The sequence below is a fragment of the Dama dama genome, chromosome 24, assembly GCF_033118175.1.
Source record: "Dama dama isolate Ldn47 chromosome 24, ASM3311817v1, whole genome shotgun sequence".
NCBI classification, from domain to species: domain Eukaryota; kingdom Metazoa; phylum Chordata; class Mammalia; order Artiodactyla; family Cervidae; genus Dama; species Dama dama.
This window is the reverse complement of record NC_083704.1, coordinates 61,610,154-61,616,462: the sequence shown is the minus strand read 5'-3', so window position 1 is coordinate 61,616,462 and position 6,309 is coordinate 61,610,154.

The following is a 6,309-nucleotide window of genomic DNA, read 5'->3' as shown; positions in this document are numbered from 1 at the left end:
TTTCTTTTCACACCAAGTCTTCAGAACCTATTGTGTGTGCACTTATAGCACATCTTGATTCAGATGCTCAATTTTCATCAGAAATACTTGATCTCTATTTGGATTTCACAAAATATACATTTGAAAAAGTAGATTCACATACCTAAGTTGATCCAAACACACTTAAAAACATTTAAGAGTTGGCCAGTAATGAAATTATCAAGCTTTAAATTTCATAAACTTAAAATGTAGTTCCTTGTCATACCACACTTCAGATGTTCAGAAGACACACGTCTAGTGCTAGTGAATGCACAGCGCAGCTCTGAACGATCTGTTTTTACACGTTTTGTGGTTTAACTGTATATAATTCTCCTGTTAGTAACTAAGTGATCGGCAAACAAATCTCTTCCAGCCATACATTAAGCACTCACGCTACCCTTTTGGCTGTGTTTGACTTGGGAGCCACCAATGCTGAAATCTCCGGTCGGAAAGCCTGACCACACCTCGTTCATGGCGTTGTGGAGCAAAGCAAAATGTCTTGGATTAGAAATTGCTTTGAATTATTTGTTTTCATTGTAATGTTTTCTCCAGGCCTTTGTGTGTTTTAATACAGTTCGTTTGAATTGGCTAAATAAATCATTTTGTTTGCTTGCAAAAGTCCCAAAGGAGAAACTTTAAATCCATATACATGAGATTCCTGCTATGTTTAGCTGTACATTTGCCAAAGACTTGCAGTATAATTTATTTCCTCTTGAAGCCTTAGTGCAGCCTGGGAGATGGCTCTCAGCTGACCTTGTTGTGACATACAGATGAGGCAGTAGAATTTAGAATCTGGAATGGATGAGGGTACTGGTCTTTACAGTTAATACAACACAGAGCAGCCACGCCATATGTGTGTAATTTCTTTTCAGCCAGTAAAGTGAACTAAGTCAGTTAGATGTCAAGCAGTTCCTATAAGAAACTATATGGCTAAGGTAAGTGGTGATAGCTGAATCGGTTAACCAGCTGAAAATCTTGAGAGAAAATGGAACTCCCCTGATCCCGGCACCTGCCCTGCCGGCTGGTTGGTGGTGAGGTGTTTGCTGGTGTGGGTCCGGACGTTAGCTTAACACATATAGAGCAAGTGTGAGAGGCAGAGTGGGGAGAACGCTGGGGTGGTGGAGCTTCTTGTCTCAGAAGACTGGGAAACCAGCAGAGTTGGACGAAGCAGGGTGCTTAGTGAAAAGCTGTCACCCAGACCTAGTGTTGCTCTTTTGTTACTGTTTCTCAGTAAATCGCAGGTGTTTGTATAACTATGCCCGGTAAGTGTACATCTCTCCAGGGACAGGAGTGTCCACAAATATTTTTTTCTACCGTCCATTTAAACAGCATCTTCCCCACTACATTTCTAACTGCCATGTTCTCTCCAATCCTAAGCTCACCTGCTCAGTGGTGGTTTTGCCTGATTGTAACTCTCTTTTTGGGGTACAACGTGTTCTGTTTCTATCCGGTCATATTCCCTGAGCTTGAACATGGGTATAGCTCCTGACCCCCTCACTCCCCACACCGTTCTTCTCTGCACAGACAGTCCCAGTTGTTCGGAGTTGATGTGGAAACCAGGAAACACACAGTGGGCCCTGCCTCCCACCCCACCCAAGTCTCCTAGGTCACAAGCCTGTCTGAGAGCATGCTGCCATCTTTGCAGGGACCCTTGTTTACTGTTTTCTCTCCTGAAGTGTCATCTTTACCTTCAAACAGAAAGACTTTGTGTCTCTGCTTCCCATTACGATCAGCGTACGTCTATGGGACGTGTCATCACGTAGGCCTGCCATCCACATGTGTGTGTTTTTAACATTATTTCTCAAAACCGAACTCAGTTATTTTTTCGCTGGCTGATGGTTCGAGTGAATCTATGTTGTTAAGCACTTCCTCAGTTGTTGGCTCTCTGCAGTATTTCACTGTTGGGAATGAAGTGACTGTAAGCATCTTTTTGTTTGGCTTAACTACAAGTATACAGCTGCCGTCCCTCCTTTTAAAACTGTTGCCTTGGGCATTTCACAACTGAAATCACTGGGTCAGAGGGTTGATCATTTTCATGTCTCTGGATGAGTCTTTCTGGGAGACTCATCTTCATGGGCCCTTTGGTGCCCCAGTAGATACCGCTGGTGGGGGATGGAGGTGGTTTTCAAGTGAGCTCCACTCGATGACAAGTGGTGACTGCAAGGTTCTCGTCTCGCAAGTAAGCCTTGCCGGGCATCAGGCGGTTAAGCTTGAACGTGTGCATGTGGCCCCACTCTGCTTCCTCTCACATCCACTTCTTTCCATAGCTCAGCCCCTCTTCCTCTCATCTGCTAGAGAGTTCATACATCTGACCAGAATGTTCTTTATGTATTGAATGGAGAGGACAGCATCTGTTAATGTTCCTGTTTCCACTTCCGCCTCTTTCCTCTTGCCTGTCCCAGCCTGAAGCTGCATTTACTCACAGATGGTGGTCACACAGTTACATCTGGACTGCTTACCATCCTTACCAAAAGCATTCTGGTTAAAACTAAAGAGAGGCAGAAACTAGAGAAAAGAGCAAAGAAAGCCAGGACCAGGTCACCTGAGGGGGCTGAGTTTAGTTTTGTTTTTAAATATACAGCTGGATACAACTTCTACCCCAAAACGTATTCTTGAGTCAGTGCCACTAACAGGGAAATATGCCCTTTTCTCTTTTTTCATATCCATGCCTGAACTTCCTCCTCGGTGTCCTTCTTGGTCAGGTGCCCTTGGTTTTCCCAGAGCCTGTTCAGGACTTTCCCACTTTTCATCCTTGTTCTGCTGCGCTCCATGGTATACCCCTGGGAGTTTACTGGGTCTGTGCCTTCTGAGGAACTCTTTGAGGTGCAGGGGCTGGGAGTTGCTTTTTCACTGTACGCAGAAGTCAGGGTGCTGTGGCACAGCTCTCCTCGGCCGATCCCACTGCAGTTGTATGTCTCACTCTGCCCCACCACACTACCGGCCCCCCGGGAGGAGCGCCCTCTGTACAGACGCCACTTCTGCTTGCAGTCCTTCCGTGGTTTCCCATCACATGGGAGATGAAGGCCATGTTCAGCGGTTTATACCAGTTCCTCTCAGCAGGCTGCTGCCCACCCCCAACCCTGCCGATAACCTGTGGCATCCTTGAGTTACATGCAGTTCCCCAAATTTGCCAGGCTATTTAGAGCCTCCAGCCTGAACCAGGGCTGTTCCCATCACTTGGAGTGCTCTTCCTGTCCTTGCTCACTAGTCAGCTTCAACTTGTGGACCAGTTTCTGTCATTTCCGTCATACAGCCTTCTTCAACTGCTTCAAATAATCATCTTTTTCTGCTTAACATTCACTGAGCACTTTGCTAGGCATGGTGCCAGCCCTTAACACATGTGGCCTCATTTAATCCTCATAGTCCTGGGAAGCAGGGTCTAGAATCTACAGGTTCCAGGCTTGAGGTCATGGGGACTGAGCTGTTAGCTACCCAGTGACACTGCCTTTTCTGGATTTTCCTTCTCCCTGGCAGAAAGCACTCTGATTTGCAATGTGTGTGCCCCTCATCTCTGTCCTTCCCCTGGCCTGGGACAGAGGAGACGGGCAGAAAAACTTTGAAGATGCTGGAATGAAGATGGTCATTTTTCATATCCGTTACAAACTTCCATGTTCTTTCACTTCTTTGTGGGAATCATTCATTGCAGCTTTGTGTATAGCTGTCTCTGTGGGTCTCTTAGGCTATCTGTTGGACTTTGATGCTATAAATATTTTTCACTTTCTGCCGTGTGGCAGCTTAGTTGGTGTCTTACTGAGAGTCATGGAGACTGTGAAAGGGGAAGAGGACATGGAGCCTGCCATGGTTTGCAGAGGCCACGTGGGAGGCAGCTGGCAATCAGAGACAATACGTTGGAGTACTTGTACTGAGGATAACTATATAACATGCAAATTCTTTGGTATGGCATATAAGGCCCTTCAGGATCTGATTCTAGACACTTTTTCAGCTTTGTCTGCTGCATCCCCGTAGAGCCCCAAGCCCCAAGCATCCTGAGGTGTTCTGTGGTTCCCGGAATCTGCCATGCTTTAAATGTCTCTCTTCCTTTGTACATCCTCTTCTTTACCAAGAATGCCTTCTCCTCCCTACCTGCCTGGTGGCTTCTTACTGTTTTCTATGACAGCCTTCAGTGTGGCTTCCTTTAGGCTTTTGTCTTTGGGTTTTCATGGCCTTTGTCTTTTTTTTTTTCTGGCGGCATGACCCTTATGATACAGATTTTGCAAGTCTGTTCTGCCTGATGAAAGTTGAGGGCAAGGCACATGTCTCAGTGATGGAAAGATGAACAAGTGACAGTGAAAATAAGATATGTGGGAAGGAGGGAGTGATGCTGTCCCCGCGCAACTGGCTCGCTGGCAGGAATCACATTTGGCTGCAGGAATAGAGATCCGAGTAAAGGGGCTTAAAGAGATCAGGGGTTCATTCCCTCATGTGACACACGGTTGGAGGCAGGAGGTTAAGCGTTGGTGTGGGGGCGCCATGATGTCAGCAGGAGCCCTACCCAGCAGCTCTAGATGTCTTTCACAGGCCAGAACGGAATCACGTGGTGCCCTCCAGCTGAATTCTGAAGAGAGAAAAATATATGGTAACAAATGGAAGTTATTTGTGCGTTTAATTTAAAATGACATTTCTTTAAAAAAAATTTTTTTCAATCTGAAAAGGCTTTTCCCCAAAGAAGATAACAAAAGTAGCCAATAAACTCAAAAAGATGCTCAGCATCCTTAGTCACTAGGGAAGTACAAATGAAAACGACAATAAGATAGCACTTTATACCCTCTAGGATGTCAGTGGAATCAAAACAATATGGTGACAAGCATTGACAAGGACATGGAGAAATTGAAACCCTCATACATTACTGGTTTTGCAAAAAGAACTGTAGAATGGTGCGGCCACTTTGGAAAGCAGCCTGATAGTTCCTGAAAATGTTAAACGTTGAGTTACCGTATGACCCAGCAGTTCCATTCCTGGCTCCCAACCCAAGAGAGTGAAAGCCTCCATCCGCACAACAACTTGTATGGATGTTCAAGTCCTGTGAATGTTCACAGGAGCACTGTTCGTCACAGCCAGAAGTGGGAACAACCAAAGTGTCGTCAAGCTGAATGAATCAACAAATTGTGGCCTCTCCATATAATGAGATATATGAGTGAAGGACTGACACTTCCATAACATGGATGAACCTCAGAAACGTGACTGTAAATGAAAGGAGCAAGTTAACAAAAGACTGCAGAGTATACGATTCCATCCGTGTGAAATGTCCGGAACAGGCAGATATGTAGACACAGACAGCAGATTAGTGGTTGCCTGGGGGGAGGAGGAATGGAGTGAGTGCTAATGGGTTTCTTTTGGGGGTGATGAAAATGTTCTAAAATTAGTGGTGATTGTTGCACAACTGCGCCTATACTAAAAACCATTGTACACTATGAAAAGAGTGAAATGTATGGTATGTGAATTGTATCTCAATAAAACTTTTAAAAGCCAGAGTTTATCTGTTTGTAAGGCATGTCTTCCAAATTAATGTCACAAGAAAGGAACTGGTAGGGGGTAGGATGGGGTTCCTCAAACCAGTGAACATTTCACGGATTGTATTCGTCTTCTCTTCATTTGAGTCTTGGCTTTAAAACAGATCTGCCCTGTCTGCTAGGGTCAGATCCCTCTGGCTGGTTGCCCAGATGACCACGATTCTGAGTGGTCTCTTTGTTCTGTAGACTTATCAGTTCAAAAACGAACCTATTTTTCTGAGTCTCCAAAGCTGAGGAATGGAGCTGCCAGAGGGTCAGCAAATAGATGTAGAAAGCCACTTTATCTGCAGACCAGCAGAATGTCAGAAGGGTTTGCTCTCTGGCACCCTTGTTCTTTGGAGATTTTCTTGCTGACGGATGGGCAGGCAGCTGGAAGGCTGTGGGGGAGTCATGTTTGGAAAGGTCTCCCTGCCAAGAGTCTGCAGACAGACAACTCCCGACCGAGAGCTCCGTCTCCATAAGCCTCCAATTCCTCCATTGGTGAAACCGGAGTGATAATAGCCTCATCACACCAGGGCAGCGTACTGGAAACACAGGGTTTGCACCAGGGGCGCGGTTCTAGAATGGCAAACTCGGGCTGGCTCCCGAGGACACAGAGTGAGGAGTGAAAGGGTGACATTTGTCTGGCAGGAGACGGGGGCGTGGACGTGGGGAGCGCTTGTCAGGGTGCCCGGTTGTAGAACTGATGATGAGAAGGCTCAGTAGTGGGAGTTGCCTGAAATTCTAGATTTGCTGAGATGTGGTAAGTGATACTGGTTATTGGGTTAAAAACCTCATCCTC